This window comes from Neovison vison, chromosome 1 (assembly GCF_020171115.1).
Source record: "Neovison vison isolate M4711 chromosome 1, ASM_NN_V1, whole genome shotgun sequence".
NCBI lineage: Eukaryota > Metazoa > Chordata > Mammalia > Carnivora > Mustelidae > Neogale > Neogale vison.
The window spans coordinates 174,566,904-174,586,203 of NC_058091.1; the positions used below are offsets into that span (position 1 = coordinate 174,566,904).

Sequence of the window (19,300 nt, forward strand, 5' to 3'; positions counted from 1 at the left end):
TTCTCATGATTCATTTAATATCAGGATTGTTTCAGGTATTCCAGAAATTCAAGTAATATCATTTTTATTTCCTTATTAAATATTTTTATTGGTACATATTTTGTAATTATAGAGTTTTTCTGCTGTTAACATACTGTTGAACATTGTATAATGTTCTTCAAATAGAAGACTGTAAAGAATCAACTTTTACATAATTAAAACATCTCATTTCCAGTTTTCAGAAAATTACAAATGAAAGCAAAAGCTATCTGCTGTTATAAATAATTTATTAGTGTATATTAACATTACATATAACTATTTATATGTATATATATAAATTTTTTTTTTACCATACTTTAGATTTACAAAATTGAATTACTCAGAATCCTTGGTCCATGATACTCTTTTATTATTGACTCATATAGTCCTTATAATTAAGGTAGTAATTCATAATAAATTAACATCCATAAATTTGATCTGAAAATTAGAACAATAACTATAACTTCCATGTATTTATTTCCCTAACCTCTCTTTATTTCTGTCCTCCTCATGCCGCCACTTTCCTGAATGTGTATTTAACATATATGCCTGCATGATATACTGCTTTATTTTAGTTGCTTAGTTGTTTTTTCTAGAATCTTGACTCTTGACAGCATGCTGGTTATTGTCCTCTGGGACTCATTTTACTATTCTGTTTTTCTACTAATATTCTTATTTTTACATGAGGTGGAGTTTACCTGTTTTCAGTAATGCATAATATTCTACTGTGAATTTGCTATTTACATATTCACCTTTGTGAGCATTGAATGTTCTGTGTTTTATGACACAACGAACTATTCTGCTATGAAAATGAAAATCCTACCTTGCATATATATATATATATCTTCATTGGTTATACTGATACTAGATTTCTGGGATTTATAATATGTGAATGTTTGTATTTTAAAAATATGATTGGGTCCAGCCAGCCTGTTATCATGGGCTGGTTAGGTGTGGGTTCCACTGAGTCTTGGGTATACTCTTGTTGGGTCACTGGGCTGGTCCCTGGGTGGCAGCACTCTTTTTTTTTTAATAATATTTCTTTTCTTTTTTTTTTTTTTTAAAGATTTTATTTATTTATTTGTCAGAGAGAGAGAGAGAGAGGGAGAGCAAGCACAGGCAGACAGAGTGGCAGGCAGAGGCAGAGGGAGAAGCAGGCTTCCTGTAGAGCAAGGAGCCCGATGTGGGACTCGATCCCAGGATGCTGGGATCATGACCTGAGCTGAAGGCAGCTGCTTAACCAACTGAGCCACCCAGGCGTCCCAGGTGGCAGCACTCTTGCTGGACCATGGTAGGGCAGTGCTAGAGTCAGCTTGCAAAGCTTTTTCCAGGACAGTAGTCAGGTCTGAGACCATCAGGCCTGTTTTTGGTGGTATGGAGGGATGTGGCTCGTTCTCAGTGCCCTTGCTGAAGGGGCTGATGGCATGACTGAACAAGTGGCACTACAGCTGAGTCCACAGGGGGACTGGGGCCACAGTCAGTGGTTCTGCCTTCTCATAGTGACCTTCTTCAGTCTTGGGCTTTGTCAGAGTTACACAAACTCTTACTCGGGTCCCAGAGCTCCCATAAAGGCACTTTAATGGAAAAGCTGCCAAATACTTGTTTTTGTCAGAGGATGTGGGCTGGGAACTTCCTGTTCTGCCACTTTGCTGATGTTACCGCATAAGAAATTTTATTGATGCCTGGACTCTCTAATGCTTGTTTTCTTGGATTTATTGATTTTTGATTATTGAATGTATATAAAATGATACCTTACTATATAGCTTAGATTTGAAGTCCGTGATTATTAATGAGATTGGGCAAACCTTCAGTTCTTTGCCCATATGTGTTTCCTCTTCTTTGGAATCCCTTTTCATGTCCTTTGCCTAAATTCTCCCATTGGGTTATTTGCCCCTTTCTTACTGTTTTGTTGGAATTTTCATTTGTATCACTGACACTAATCTTCGAGTTCGATGTTTGCAAATTTTTTTTCCCAATGTATACTCAGTGTTTTACTTTCTTGATATGTCATTTGATAAAAATTCTTATTTTAAGATAATCTTTAGAAGATATGAAAATTTTTTTTAATGAAGGAATAATTTTTCCAAGTCACTGGGAAAAATTGCTTCCCACTTGGGTATTAGAGGGTTGTGAAGCACCAGCATCTTTCTCTCCAATGTTCACTTTCATTCTGATGTCTCCAGAAATGGGTACAAACTAACTGTATATCTCAAATGTTATTGCTAAGCGAGTTGAATTGAAGCCTGACTTTCCTGTATCTTGGATCCATGGCTCATTCCTATCTAAGAAAAAGAGAACTTTTTGTTAAGGCTCACAGCAAAAGAGGCAGAGCTCCAGCATACAGGCCCAGTAGGCATTGGTGGGTGGAATAATTACGCTGCTTTTATTGCAGCTCTCAGCCAGGTCTAGAGATGGTTTGCAAAGGCAGCTAAGTTCATGTGGGCCACAAATAGCTAGTAGGAATTTTATGCCTGGTGTACAAATGCATGGCCTCATCAGCTGCCTCCAGTTCTGTTCCTATTTCTGTGAGCTGTATTCAGCGCCAAGAGAAGGCCCTGTGGAGCCGCCGACTGCTGGGAATCACGTGGTTTGGGCGCTGAGTGCTTTCTACTCCCGTCCCAGATCCCCAGGCTCATATGGGCTCTGAACGTGCTAATTATAATAACTCTGACAATGTTTTTTTTAATTTCAGAGACCCGGATTTTGGTTTTACCCTTAGGAGGTTGGAGAAATTTACTAAAGAACAAAAAGAATGGATAATCTTAGTATATAGTGAACAGTGCAAAATGTTAACGAAATTATTGTGCATCCTGTCTAAAGAAGGAATTAAAATAGGTTGTACCTTATACATTTGCCTTCTGGAATGGCCTTATTTGCAATTTGAGAAGAATATCTTAGTTTAAAAATGTGCTCTGGATTTATTATTAGAGCAGGAATTTTGGGAAGAGTAAAAGAAAAAGAAAAATAAAGTAGAATAGACAAATTAAATTGGAGGCAGGAACGTTCTGAAAGAAAAAAAAAAACATGTCCTGAAGAGAATGGTGAAATCTTAGAGGTCTGACTGACTAGACAGGACAAATTAAAGAAAATAAGTACCCATTCAACTACTCTTGAAAGTGAGACTATAAAAGAAGGATTTTTTTCCCTTTGATCATTCTAGGATAGGAGAGGGTGAGTAGGGCCCAAGGAAGTATAGTTGGAGCATAATATCGGGGTCACAGAGAGTACATTGACATGGTTATGCTGAGGGACCCCAGATCTAACAAACTCTTGGAAAATGTCCTCTTAAAGTTGTAAACAGGGAGTCTTTAGTGAAGACTAACCATATGGATACAGAATACTTGGACAGATTTGAAAGGGAATGAAGGAAAAAACCAGCTTTAAAAAAAAAAAAAAAAGAAGAAGAAGATGTACTTAACTTTCAGTGGGAATAGAGTTAGGGTCTCAGTGGTAGATCTACTGCAGCCCGGGTTCAACGCTTGTATGATGGGACAGTGCTTGGAATGACTTCATTCGGAAGGTGAGGGTCAACAAGGTCTGTTCTAACAGCAGATGTTTTGAGCAGCACCAGAACTCACTGACTGTATGTCTCTTATGATGGGCCCCTTGTAAGACAAGACCTGGAGAAAACTGTGTGAGAAAAGCAGATAGTTGGGCTTAAAAATGAAAAGATATGAAAAGCAAAACAGATACTGAGATCTTCTGAATAGCCAGCCATACATGTGGTAGAGAAGGAAAGGAATCAATTTAAGAAGCAAGTTGAACAATTTTGAGCTTGCTTAGAGTAGCAGAATAGCAGATAAAAATACAATGTCAGAGCCTTCTTCCCTGTTGAAGAAAAATATCTGACAGAAAAAGTGTTGCTTAAAGTCTGGAATATTCAAAAGCTACTGAAAGGCAGGGTCTGCAGAGGGTGATTCTTCAGCAGAAACCAAGTTGGGGGTAATAAGAAAACCTACAGTCGTAGGCTGTCTCATAAGCCTAGGACATTCCATAGCAAGTGACATTAGTTACAGTGGAGCAGTTCTGCCTCCTGGACAATTCTCATCCCAAATGCAGTGCTGGGGATGGGTGTGAGGACAGGATGTTGAGCCTCAAAAAGCAAATAAAGTGAAAACGTTTTTAATATGGTGAATAGGATTGAAAGAACTTCACTGAGTCCTAGTGACTGGGTCTGTGACACCTGCAAGTTTCAAAACTTTGCCAGAAGTTTCTTTGAGGATAGAGAATGCAAAAGTAGGTTCTCCTCCTCTCCATACTATGGCAGATGTCACAGTTACTGGTTTTGGACCATGGACAGGTAAATAACTGATGAGCTAAAAGTCTGGTGACTAGAAATTAAATTTTTCTGCATTTGCTCTCCTTCCCTCACATAGCACTGAACCTTTTCTACAGTCTTTGGGAGCACTCTGTGCTGCTTTCTGGGGGACTTGTGGAGCTAGGATTAAGCTCTTTTTTTCACTGTGACTCCAAAACTTTTATGGATCCTGTTGACTTTTTATATTTTCTCAGTGGTGGGGCCATAGGCGAAAGAATGTAACTCCTGATATCTTGAAGGGGCCATACTCATTTAGACAACCACCCAACTAGCTAGGACTTTTCTAAAGAATAAAAGAAGCTCTTAAGAAAAATAAATTCTTTTGTTAATTATTATTATTATTATTTGAAGTTTTACATATTTATTTGAGAGAGAGAGTGAACAAGAGAGAACATGCAGGAGCAGGGGGGAGGGGCAGGGGGAGAGAGAGAATCTTAAGTAGACTCTGCCGAGCACAGAACCCAGCCCAGCCCAGCTCAATCTCATGACTCTGAGATCATGACCTGAGCTGAAATCAAGAGTCAGGCACTTAACCAACTGAGCCACCCATGTACCTCTATTATTATCAATAATAATAATAATAATAATAGTTGTTGTTATTATTATTATTAGATTTTAAAAACCAGGATGACAATGTTGGGAGCTTAATTTCCTGCTGGGAACTTCATAATGGAGAGTACTTATGTTCACATTTGGGTCATTTTTATGTTATTGTTACTGTATTATTACAGTAGTTATGTTTCAGTTTGATTTCCATGTGTAACTTCTTGTGAACTATGATGGTCCCAAATTAGAATGGGAAACAAAATAAGGTGTAGATTTTTAGCCTAAGGTACAACAGTGCTTTGGACTATATATTTTAGTATTCTTACCAAGTCATATTTTTTTTTTAATTTACTGAAACACTTTAATTAATTAATTTATTTTTAAAAATAAACATATAATGTATTTTTATCCCCAGAGGTACAGGTCTGTGAATCGCCAGGTTTACACATTTCACAGCACTCCTCATAGCACATACCCTCCCCAATGTCCATAACCACACCCCCCTCTCTCGTCCCCCCTCGCCCCAGCAACCCTCAGTCTGTTTTTTGAGATTGAGTCTTTTATGGTTTGTCTCCCTCCCAATCCCATCTTCTTTCATTTTTTCTTTTCCTGCCCCCCAAGCCCCCCACATTGCATCTCCACTTCCTCATATCACCAAGTCATATTTTTTATGGGGAAAAAGCTAAATTGGCCACAGTGGAGCAGTAGTTGGTCATTGGAGAAGAGCCCCATGAGCCAGGAGAAGACTCACCTGAAGCTCTTCTCTTTCCCAGAGGGATGCAATAAACTCTTCATCCATTATTTCCTTGAGGTCTGCAGTCTTGGACAAGGTCAAGCTCAAATGAAGGTGAAGGTATTGGGAAGCCCATTTGGCCACTCATTCAAATAGTGTTCTTCAGTTCAATACTATCAGTAATAAAGTTAAATTTTCATATTCACTTCCCTGACTCCTTCATCTGTGTTTCAACTCTGGGAGACTGCAGAATGAGAGTATCATCCCGAAATCCCAGCAGATACTGAGAAATACCAACGGATGCAGAAAGATCAGTGGATGTGATAGGAGTTCGGTGTAGGAGATGCCTTTCACTGGGCTTCAGTCAGTCAGCGACAAGAAAATTTGCGTCATCAAAAGCAAAATAAAAATAGTGACTCATGACATGTCGCCTCCTTTCTCGGTGCAGGGGATATGATCTCAAAGGCCTGTAAGGGCCAAGTAGGTGAAATGAAAGAGTAACAGATCATGTGTTCATTGTCAGCATGGTCGAGATAGTTGGGGTGTTGGGGCATTACGTGGATTGGAGAACATGAGCCCCCTGCCAGAAAGTGGAAGTTGTTACACATGCCAGCAGGCTCTTAGCTATGGAGGAATTACCAGATGTTATTTTTTAAAGAAAGCAGAAATAAGTATTTCTATAGAAAATTTTTAAATTTTTAAATGTTGCCTTAAATTGAGCAGAAAAAACTTTCTTAGTTAAAACAGGTCTATAGACTGGTTGTGGTTTGTGCACTGTCATAATGGAACAAATATTTTTTCTCAGCATGTTGGGGACCTGCCCCCCAGTGCACTTAGATTCAAGCGTTTGTTTTTTTTTTTTTTCAAATCAGGAATTTACTTTATCCTAGTTGGCTAAGGCAGTTCAGTCTCCTTTCTGCTGTATTTAAACTTCTGCTCCACCTCTTTTATTACCACTGATTTAAGAATTTATCATATATTGCCCTACACCAAATGTAGAGTTTATGACTCCAGTGTTCATGGGACTTGATTAGATCCAAGGAAGCACATATGGTGAAATGTGCCATCTCAACGTTTTGTCAATTATGCCAGTGTACTTGTGCCAAGGAAAGTGATTTCTCCCTCCTAAAGACATATGAGCCAGAAAGAACTTCTTTGATTTCTTGTTTTATGTGACATTCTGTCTGCAATTAGCAGGCTTCCAGATGTTCATGAATTTTATGTTCAACTTATATAGTCATTTATGTTTCCCACCAGAAAGCAGAGTGGTTTATGTTCCAGAAATTCCATCGAAAAACATTTCTTCTAACTTGAACTTGAAACGACTAAATATTTCATGGTGTAACTTCTAATTATAAATGTTCTGTGAGATTAGAGGACTTTTATTTTTATCTGGATAGTCTGAATTTTATCCACACTCATTGAACAAACATTTGAAAATATTTCCTTCAGTTTAGAGCTGCTTGGGGCTTGGCTTTCATTTTTTTTTTTTTTTTTCATTGATAGGATTTTTCAGCTCGCCTCCTAAAACTGTACTTGAAACTTCTAATCTCATTTCCAAAAATCACATTTGTTCTCTGTTATAATTATATATTCTACTTCTCATAGGCTAGAGATTCTGAGAGGCCTCTGCAACACTTAACATAGCGTTAGTACTAAATCATTCTCTCTTGAGATTCAGAGAACAGTTATCCAATCTATAGATCAATTGTTTTAACTGATTTCCCTTTTTAAGAACCAAACACTATAACCATTATCCAGCATTAAGACATGGAGCTGTCTCTTATGTTACCTGTAAAACTGAAACCTAAATTACCACTCTTGTTCTAAGCAGATATCAATTTAGCACAGTCAGGTTGGATTAAGGTAGAGAAACAGCCAGATTTACCACAGTCCTTTGAAACAAAGCAAGTTTCTTCTAAAGTCAGTTTTTGTTTACATGTGTCGCAGTTCTAGGATACTAAAAATCAAACCTTCTTTGTATATAACTTTGTTAATGTTCAGATGCAGAAAGCTTTAACTTTGGGAGGTATCCCTTGATTTTTTTTTTTTGAATGTTATTTTACAATATTCTTACAAAGAGTACTAACCTTCAAGGGATGAAGAACAATCTTCAATAGAAGTTGTTTCTTTTGAAGAAAATAATGAGCAAATTTTTCCTTATATTGAATAAAATCTACCTTTCCCTACTTTAGTTCATTAGTGCTAGTTCTTCACTTTAGCATATGATAAATTTAATTCTTCCTCTACATATGCTTTCAGTATTCTACCTTGGTCTTTCTCTTCCTCGTCTTCCCCTTCCCCACCCTCCTCCTCCCCCCTGATCCTTCATTTTTCTTCTTCTAAAATGGCTTTATTGAGGTATAATTTACATGCCATGAATTTCTTCCACTTTTAGTGTGCATTATAGTAATTTGGGGGTATGTTCATTGGAGTAGGGTAATCTTCAACACAGTCCACTTTTAGAATATTTTCATCACCCCAAAAAAGCTCCTGTTTGTAGTTTGTAGTCAGTCTCCAGCCCTAGGGCAATCACTAATGTGCTTTCTCTGTATATAGATTTGCTTTCTAAGGGGTTTCATATAAATAGTACCATATAGTATGAAGTCTTCTGTATCTGGCTTCTTTCAGTTAGTGTAATGGTTTTGAGATTCATTCATGTTGTAGTATGTATCCCTAGTTTCTTTTTAATGCTGAGTAGTATTCTTTTGTACAGCTGTTTCACATTCCTTTTATCTGTTCACTTATGGACGGGCATTTGGATTATTTCCAGCGTTTGGTTATTTTGAATAATACTTCTATGAGTATTCATGTTCAAGTCTTCATGTAGACATATGTCTTCATTTCTTTTGAGGAGATACTTAGGATTGGGATTGCTGCTTTGTATCGTAAGTATGTGATTAACTTTTCAAGAATCTGACAAATGTTACCATTTTGTGGTTTCCATTTTATATCCAACCATAATGTTATGAGTATCACAATTGGCTCTGTATCTTTGCCAATGCTTAGAATTGCCAGTCTTTTTAATTATAGCCTTCTTATTGGGGTTTCAGTTTGCACTTCCCTAATGACTAATGATATGGAATGTCTTTTCATGTGTGTATTAGTCATTTATATATCTTCTTGGGATAAATGTCTTCTTTGATGAAATGCATTACCCGCTTTTAAATTGTGTTGTCTTTGTATAATTTATTTGGTAACGCTTCTTTATGTATCCTAGATACGAGTTCTTTGTTAGATATAGTATGTGCACATATTTTCTTCCAGTCTCGTTCTTTTCATTTCCTAGTGTTGTCTTTTGAAGAGTGTGTATAATTTTGATGAAATTCAATTTATAACTTAATAGTGACTTTGTAGTAAATTTTGAAATTGGGTAATATAGATCTTCCAACTTTGTTTTGTTCTTTAAAAATTGTTTTGGCTATTTTAAGTCCTTTGCATTTTCATATAAATTTTAGGGTCAGCTTATAAATTTCTACAAAGAAGTCAAGTGGAAATTTGATAGAGGTAACATGGAATCTATAGATCAGTTTGAGGAGAATTATCATATTAACAGTAGTAAATCTCCTGTAAACATGGCCTCCGTTTATTTAGATTGTCCCTGACTTTTGCAGTTAAAGATGTGGTTTCAGTGTACAGGGCCTGCATTTCCACTGTTGAATATCTTAACTCAGCATTTAATTCCTTTTGATGCTCTTATGAAGGCGATTATTTTCTCAACCTCAATTTCCATTTGTTTGTTGGTCTTTGGTTGAAATTGATTTGTATTTTTCTAGTTATTTTCGTTATCAAAGTAGGATGAGGGAAGAAGCCTGAGCTTGTGTTTTGGGCTTTCTTTCCCTATTAAATGGCCTTGTAAGGGCTATCATTTTCTCAAGAGCACAGAATATTGATGAGAAATTGAGTAACTTGTGTTCAGAATATATAAGTATTATATTTGGAAGTTGTATTCCTGTTAGGTGGGTTAACAGTAGGTCTGTTAAGCTTGATAAACATCTCCCAGTCTTGATGAGGGTGATAAACCAGAGAGGTTATTGAATGGGATATCCACTCATTAAAAGGCTGTGAACCCTGGGGGTCCTGTATGCAAGACCATCATTCAACAACCTGAAAAGTGAGAAAATTTTTTACCTTTCAGTGGTTATTGAGATGTTACTGTGACCCTGTGTGAGCGAGTAGTCTCTTTGTTATACTCATGACCTGCCTAATTCCTATGGCCCTACCATTCTCCCCAGGAAGGAAGAATATTCTGTGCCTCATACACTTCCTCCTTCCCTTCATCAGCTGTAGGAGATCTTGCCCTTATGTGACCAGGTTAACTCTCACCTAAAATTTTTTGTTAGTTACTTATTAAATTGGGATTATTATTTTTCTACTAGAGTTCCTAAAATACTTAATTAAAAGGGAAAACAATAAGAACCTTTTGTTCCCTGACCTCCTTGTCGAATCTGGAAGAACCTTTGCACATTATTAAAGATTAAATTTGGCAAAATAGAGCAAAAACCTGGGTATAATGGTTTAATAAAGGCTGGTTCAGTTTCTACCTACCTATCCCTCTATCTACCTGTCTGTTTACATGAAGAAGTCTATTTCTAGAGGTGATGAGGGATATTTTGGCTATTCAGCAAGTTGCCAAGGAGCTATAGCTCCTTCTAGCTGCTGTGCCACCATCCTTAGTATATGGGTCTGTCTGTATAGTTGCAGTGTCTTCAAGCATAGCGCCCATTTTCCTGGTTGGAAGAATAGGAGTGCGTAGGGGCCAAAGGAAACATGCTGAGTCTGCCTCCTTCATCAGGCTTTCCTGGTGAAACTTCTCATGTGTCAGATTTGTGTCACTTGACCAATCCTAGTACCTGGGAGTTGGAAAGTTGAATAGTTAAAGCTGGGAATGTTCTCAGCCAGGAAAAAAAAATTGTGCTCCTGTTGGCAAATGTGATAGTTATTACTAGTGATTACCATATGTGACTCTTGTACCCTTCTGGGTATTGTGAAGCCCATACTCCTCAGTCTCCTCTCCATGTGATCAGTGTGGCCAATGAAATACGAAAAAAAAAAAAGTGACAAAGGTCACTTTTAAAGGAGAAAGTAAAAAATTCATTTAAGGGGTGTCTGGCTGGCTCAGTCAGTAGAATATGTTGACTCTTGATCCTGGGGTCATGAGTTCAAGCCTGACGGGCATAGTGCTTGCTTAAAAAAATAAATCCATTTCAGTTTCCTCAGTCTTATTACCTTACCTGCTGGGATCATCCAGACACTGTTTCAGACAGCACACCTACACGAGTGTGGAGCATTTATCAACCTTTGCCAGTCCATGTGGTACAAATGGTATGAGCAAGAAGGGAACTTTGATTAAACAGATTTGTGGTCTGTTACTGCAACATAGCCTAGTCTGCTCTAGATAATGTACTAAAGAGAAGGGGTTAGTATATATTGGCCAAGCAAGTAGCTGGAACCACAACATTCTTCCACAGAGCCTATTTCTACTGAATCACCAGAGCTGTGCTGGTCATCACTTTCCTTTCTAACTAATTTTATTACATTATGGCCAAATTTTAAATATATACAAAACCAGAGAGAATGATATAACAGCTCAATGTATCCAATAGTCTGTGACCAATCCTGTTTATTTTCACTCCTACCCTCTTCTCCCCACCCAGATTATATTGAATTGAATCCCAGTCATCACAGAATTTCATGTATAAATGTTTAAGTATATGTCTCTTTAAGATAAATATTTTAAAGTTAACCATAATACATTTTCGGAGCTAAGAAATTAACAATAATTCCTTAATGTTATCAAATAGTGTTCACATTTTACCTATTGTCTTATAGGAGATTTTCCTTTTTTTATAATTTATTTGTTCAACTTGAGATCCATAAAGTTTATAGCTGTGATTGCATGACATGTCTTTGAATTCTCTGTTAATCTAGAGATTGATCTAGATGTTTTCCCCTCTATTTCTGAAGACCAATTTTTTTGTGTGTGTGAGAGTTTCCTACAGTTTGGATGTTGCTTGGTGCCCCCATAGTGTCTGTCTGTCATCTATCTCTCCATTGCATTTTCTGCTCATTTCTAAATAACTCTAGAGACTTGATCAGATTGGAATTAATTACTTGGCAGGAGCATTTCAGAGTTCTACTTTTATCTGCAGGCACATAGTATCTGCTTGTCTCTACCCACCCCCTTTTAAATGATTGAACACCCTAGAAATCGCTTCTGTTCTTTACAACAGGGATGCATGAAGCTTTTGGTAAGATTCTGATGGTATTCCCAGGGTTGTCCTCTCAATTTCAGCAAATTCTCTCTCTCTCTCCCTCTTTTATCAACTTTCTTGGGGTATAATTTACATAAACAAAAACCATACATTTTAATTGAACAGTTTGATGAATTTTTGACAAGTGCAGACATTCATGTAAGCATCCCCATAATGGAGGTATAGAAGAGTTTTATCATCCCCAAATCCCTTGTCTTCTTCCTGGATAATTTCTTCTTCCTGACTCCATGCAACCAGTGATCTGCTTTCTCTCACTATAGATTAAAATTTCATATAGACCATCCAGAGTTTCATAAAAATGGAATTACGTGGTATGTACTCTTTTGTGACTTCCTTTTTTTGCTCAGAGTAATATCTGTAAGTTTCATCCATGCTGTTGGGTATATAAGCAATTTTTTCCTTTTTATACTTGAATAGAACACTCTCCTTTGGCAATGCCCAAACAATTTATCCATTCACAAGTCGACGCACATGTGGATTGTTTCAGGGTTTTGGCTACGAAAAAATTGCTATAAAAATTCCTGTACAAGTCTCTGAATGGATGTATGTTTTCATCCTATAGTGTAAATCCTAGAATTGAGATAGCTGGGTTATAGTATTGGCATATACTCAACTCTATGAAAATGCCAAACAGTTTTCTAAAATTACAGTTGAGAAGTGTTATAGTTCCATCAGAAATGTATTATAGTTCCTTGCTTCACATTTTTGCTAACATTTGGGATGTCAGTCCTTCTAATTTAGCCATATAATGGGTATATAATGGTATCTTATTTTGATTTTAATGTTAATTTCCTTGATGACTTATGTTATTGACCTTTTTTTCCCCAAGTACTTATAGGTTTTTATTTTTAGAAAAAATATATATCTTTTGTCTACCTACCTATCAATCATCATCTATTTACTTGCACTAAGGGAGAGAGAGTGATGGCCGGGCCCATGTGGGAGGATTTTCCTTGATGCCCCAGATATTTCCCAAGAGATCTGCTCTCTAAATGATTGGACTTTGAATGATTTTCTGTTGTGTGTGGGCTCTGGGAATTATTTATCTTACAAATCTATGTTTTTTTTCTCTCTCATGAAATTTAATCCTACAGTTCTCTACATGCACCATTTAGCTCTCAGCAGCTCTCCCTGGACCCTGTAGGGCCCGAGCTGCTCTGCTAACACCAGCTTGCTCCCAAAACCATGTCTGCCACTATCCAGCAGGAGTTTGAACAGTTGGGTGTCAAAGTCACTAGCTATGGCTGTACTTGGAAATTTGCTGTGACTCCCATGACTGTCCTCATAGAATGGCCAAGTTTCCATTAAACAGAAACTGAAATAGATGCAGAGATCAAAGCCCCCCTACGATCACAGTCATGTTAAACTGCAGAATGCAGAAAATGATTATATTGGTGCCAATTTTTTTTTTAAATTTTATTTATTTATTTATTTATTTATTTATTGGTGCCAATTTAAGATGGCACAGAAGAGGCACAGAAGAATTATATCTTAACATAGGGGCCACTTCCTAGTACAGGTTGCCATTTCTGGCCCATGGTTTGGCAGAAAAAGACCAAAGCAGTTGTCATGCTAAACTGAGTTGTGGGGAAGGAATCTGTTAAATGTACCCAGTACTGGCCAACAAAAAAAGACGACCAAGAGATGCTGTTTAAAGAAACAGGATTCAGTGTGTAGTTCTTGTTAGAAGATGTGAAGTCATATTATACATCTACTCTAATTAGAAAACATCAAGAAACGGTGGGAAGAACTTTCTAAGGCAGACTTATGTCCTGCTTTTGCTCATTTACCAATCAAAATAATGTCTGAAAAATACCATAGGGATGGGATAGGCCTAGAAGAAGAAAAACTGACAAGAGACAGCTATGCAGGGCTGTCCTCTGAAGTGCAGGGTACTAGGGAGGAGAGAGCAGCGGGAGTGTTCTACGGCAGCATATTTGAGAGGACAGAAAAACTAACAGGGCTCAGAAGGTGCAGCAGATGAAACAGAGGCCAAAGGAGAGTGAACGAGAAAGGAAGAGTGTTCCCAACTTAAAAAAAAAAAAGACAAGCAAAGAAACAAAAATTTTCCCAGAAAACATCTCTGAAGGAAAATTCTCCTTATTGTCACAGTGTGGCCGACATTGACAGACACCTAAATATCCATGACTTGAGAATGTTCTGCAGCTAATGTACCTTTTGAACCATTAATGTGCAAGACCTGAGGCCTACTCCAGAAACACCAGACGTGAAGCTCGATAAACCAGTAGATTGCTTCACATCCATCAGTTACAGATTAAACTCTACATCTGGGGAACGGAGAACACCACCACCAGAAGACTTTGCAGAAGCCTCTCAGTTGAAGCTTTCACTGTGAGTATGAAAGTTAGAAAGATGTAAAAAATAAATTAGGAGAGACTACTTGCATTGCCATTCCAACTTTGTTTTTATATTTTTTTGGCAACACTCAGTATTTTTATTAAATAGAAAAAAAACCCCCAAATTAGCCTTTGGCTCATATTCAGAGGAATTTATGCAAATTTCTAGAAGACTTCTTGTGCATCTTTTTCTTCTTATTCCTCCTCCCAACTGTTCTCTCCATCTTCCCTCCCCCACCTCTCTCCTCTCTTCCACTTGCTGCTGCTTTCCTAGTTTCCTTCTTTGCTCCACAACTTCCAGGCACCTTTTTCCCCCCAAACTCTGATCTTTGTTTTTTAGTTTTACTAGCTTTTTTGCTCTGCTTAGGATTCTCTTTCATGATCCAGAAAATTCTACCAGGCAATTGTCTTATATATTTTGCCCAGTTCTTACTTGTTTCAGGTATGAGGTTGGGTAGGTTTCTTGGTACCCCAAATGGCCCATAGAGAAAAATCCAATGACTCCTTTTTTTTAGGTATCCGTGAGTTTTTTATACTCAGCCGAAGCCTCAAAGGTTTACAGAATTTACTTGCTCTAATTTTTTTCCTTCTCCTTTATCTATAGTTCCTAATCTTCATTTTTTTCCTTTTGGCTTTATGTAATCTTTTCTCCACTTATTTTTACAGAATTCTGGCATCTTTCTTCTCTGAAGAAATAAACAGAATCCAGCATGAACTCCTTCAATTTTATTCCCCCATCCCTGTATGTCTGTTAAGGCATCCTGTTCCCTGTTTTAAAGTGTGGTGACCTCATATGACCGATATTCATGAATTTTGTTTTTTTAACCGTTTGACTCTATTCAAAGAATCACATTTTCCTTACACTACCCTTCCATTTTCTCAGTTGCCTTGTGTTCCAACATTTCTTCCATCTATTGGCATGTCTTTATTTTGCCATTTAAAATTAATGCAGTAGGATGGGATTGGAGGAGATTATGCTGAGTGAGATAAGTCAAGCAGAGAGAGTCAATTATCATATGGTTTCACTTCCTTGTGGAGCATAAGGAATAACATGGAGGACATTAGGAGAAGAAAAGGAAAAGTGAATTGGGTGGAAATCAGAAGGGGTGATGAAGCATGAGAGAGTGTGGACTCTGAAACAAACCGAAGGTTTGTTAATACCCATGGTGGTGGGTATTAAGGAGGGCACATATTGCATGGAGCTTTGGGTGTAGTGTATAAACAATGAATCTTGGAATAATGAAAAAATAAAATTAAAAAAAAACTTCTAAAAAAAAAGAAAATTGATGCAATAATCTCCTCTTAGATTTTCACCTGGCTGTTGATTGCCAGTTTTCATCTTTGAGCCTGCACATTTATGAACAGCCCTCAGGGTAGCAGTTACCATGGCTAGATCCAATCATTGAGTCTCTTTTTTTTATACATTTTCACCACTTATGCCTTCTAATATTTCCAGGAATAATTTAGGTTAGGGCTACTCATTCTCAGCCTTATTGTCATTTTTGGCTAGATAATTCTTTGTTGAGGGCTGTTCTCTGTATTGCAGGATCCTTGGCAGCATTGATGGCCCCTGCCCACAGGTACCAGGAACATATGACTCCCCCTCCTCACTTGTGACAGAATGTCTCTGGACATTGTTACGTGTATCCCTGAAAGCAAAATCACCCTTGGTTCAAAACCACTGACTTAGATCAACTTTCCTTGACTCTTTCAGAGAAAAAGTTTTCTTAGATTCAGTTTCCCAACTGTAAAATGAAGATAATGAAACATATTTTCCAGGGCTATTTTGGGGAATCAGGGTGCTGCATGGAAGTTTTTAGCAATAGTGTTCACTCAGAAAACGTTTGCAATTATCATAATAATTATTGGCTTTTCTGTCAATACACTGCTCTCCTCTTCTTACACCTCAAATACTATTTTATCTGTTATGTGTATATCTATAATACATCTTATTAGTTGTACTGTTCCTTATCATTGTCAGTTTAATTAATTTATCTAATTTATTATAGTGCATGCATTTTACTTTGCATTTCTTACACTAACTTCTCTTTTTCTTGTCACCTTTTCCTAAAAAATGTTGATCTTTGATACCATATCTTCTTGAGACTGTTGTCCTTTCTTCTTCCCTTTACATTAAATTAATTTAAAAAAGAAGGTGAATCTACGCTTATTGTCATAAATCTTGTTTATATCCTTCTGTCTGGCTTCTGTCCCAGTCACTTTACTGAAATTGCTCAGGCAAACATCAGCAGTATATTTTTATTTAAAAATTTTTCTTATCAAAGTTAAACATGCACACAGTTTATATAGATTGTTTTCTCAAGGATTATAGGGAAAAACAGAAAACAGACAATAAAAACAGCTCTCCCTTCCTCCTTTACACCCCATCTAGCACACACTTCCTTGAGTCAAGCATTTTTTATTATCTTCGATGATTCTTTAGGTGTTCATATTCGTGTTTCTGGAAGACATTCTGTGTTAATTTTACGTGTCAGCTTGACTGAGACAAGGGGTTTGGGTTAAACATTATTTCTGGGTGTGTCTGTAGGTTGTTTGTGGAAGAGATCAGCATTTGAAGCTCTAATTAAGAAGGGGATCTGGGACGCCTGGGTGGCTCAGTTGGTTAAGCCGCTGCCTTCGGCTCAGGTCATGATCCCAGCATCCTGGGATAGAGTCCCACATCGGGCTCCTTGCTCAGCAGGGAGCCTGCTTCTCCCTTTCCCTCTGCCTCTGCCTGCCATTCTGTCTGCCTGTGCTCGCTCTCTCCCCCTCTCTCTCTCTGATAAATAAATAAAATCTTTAAAAAAAAAAAAGTAGGGGATCAACGATGGAAACTTAGGAAGCTCCAACATTTCACAGGGTGGACTGAGGACAAAGCAGAGACTGAGGATAAAGAAATTGAAAATTAGGGGACTGATGAGTCTGAGACATGCAAGAGACCAGGAGAGGAAAGGGAAATGGGAGAGTCACTTGGCAGAAGTCTGAAAATAAACATTTTGATTTGCCAGTTGGGAGGTCATCAGTGGTTTAAGCATTGGTTTCAGAATGGGTTTTGCCAGTATTCTGCTGCGAACTGTGTATTTGATCATTCTTCAAATCTGAAACAATTCTGTGACAATATCTCTAAATTCTTGCTATAACTTGGTGGTGGTGGAGTCTGGTTTAGTGATCTGAATGACTTGCTGTTTTAATGAAGATAGCTATAGCTCATGTTCAGAGTTTTAAGTTTCAGGCCATTGGATTTGTGGAAGGTCTGTGTTACCCTTCTAGATGGGTTTGATCTCTTGCAGCAGTCAAAAGCAGGATTAACAAACAAGGCAGTGTTGCCACAAAGGTAGCAATGCAAACCCATTAGGTTGGCTCCCAACCCAGCAGGCCCTGCCAATAGGACAGGAGGCATCATAGACTGAAAAACCCCGAGGCTGTTTACATTAGTTGTGAGCCCACCTGCACAGAAGCTACAGGTAGGTACCATGCCTAAGAAGTTCTCGAGGTCGGAGCAACTTCTTTTTATCAATAACTAATACTTTCACGTATCTGTTCTTGGTCACCCCTCTGCATAAACTACTCCCCATTTATTCTCCTTTCTTCTGGCGATAAGATATCAAATTATATCATCTCCCCATTATCAGGAGTTGGTCTTTAATGATAATTGAGGCATTTTTGTTGATTCATTCATGCTATTCTTAGTGGTTTAGATTTTTTATTATGATGAGACATCAAATATTTCCAAACATTCATTCAAAGTATTTTTTTCCAATACCTGACATATACTTAACACTTGGCCTAATTGCCTCCTCGACTGCCTTACAATAGATTTCCTTTTTGCCACTGATGACTCATACCCAACACTTTCCATACATTGGTTCACTGAATCACACACTCCAGCCTTCAGGCTGGCTGTAGTCACTTCATTGTCTTGTTTGTTCTTCCATTTTCAGTTTTAAGGATTCTTTGATAGAGAGGACACATGAAAAATGAGACTTAAGATGTTCTGTGTTCTCTCTGCCATCTGTTAACATTATACCATCTGTTTCAAATACTGATCTAACCCTCATTTTCTGGGCTTTGGAAATGCACAGAGTTTCTTCTTCTCCCTTGCATCTTTGTGATAATGTTGTCAGAAACTTCCTCCTGCCTTTCTCCCTCCCTCCTTCCCTCCTTCTCCTTTTATCTTCCTCTTTCCTTTCTTGAGTGGTTCATTCTCTTGAGCAGTTGTTTCATATCTAAGACCAAGTGACCATATGTATCTTTTATAGGAAATGTGTGAAAAATTTATTTAAATTCCAGTATACCTGATTGTCCCCACTCAGGTTCCTAAACTGTATATGTGTGCAGGTATGCATGTGGGGACACATGGTGGGAGTAGGGTGGTAGAAAGGCAGAAACCTGAAGATCTCTGGTTTGTGTTCTACGTCTTGACTAATGGCATCACAGTCAGTCTGATTGCCCAAAATAGAAATTCTCACATCATTGAAGACTTTTCCAGTTACTTATTCCTTCCATTCACTTAGTCCCAGACTGCTAATTTTACCCCAGGATAGCTCTCAAGACTGTCCTCTGCTTTTGACTCTGCTGGTGCCCACTCCCTTGGTTAACATTCTCCTAACCTGGGCAGTTGCGTGACTTTAGGTCACACAGACCCATTTTTTCTCCAGGCCCTCCTTCACATGCTGCCTGGTCACCTGTCTTTTTCCACAGCCTCATGAGACCTCTGACTGCTCCTGTCACTGCTGTTGCTTACATCTGGCCAGATGATCTAACCAACCCCAGGCCTCCGTTTCTGTAACCTCCTGAACGTTAAATTTTTCCTCCGTCGTTTCCAGCCACCTACTCCCATAGTCGTCACCGGTCACTCTCCTGTCTCCCTCATCTTGATTTCAAACATTTCCCTGTTATGTCACTTCCTATCTTTTTAGCTTCCTTGTTATAATATTTCTATTCCAACAATTCCCCAGCCTTTATGAGGCTTTCAGTATGTTGACCTTATCTCTTCTTCACTAGCCTTAATTTCCTAATTTTCCTTTTTTTTCTCCTCACAGCATTAGTCTGT

General features: G+C 37.9%; 1 pseudogene; it reads left to right on the plus strand.

The window, feature by feature from the left end:
- The first annotated feature begins 13,075 nt into the window (after positions 1 to 13,075).
- Positions 13,076 to 19,036, plus strand: LOC122917270 (annotated as a pseudogene).
- Positions 19,037 to 19,300: the final 264 nt, after the last annotated feature.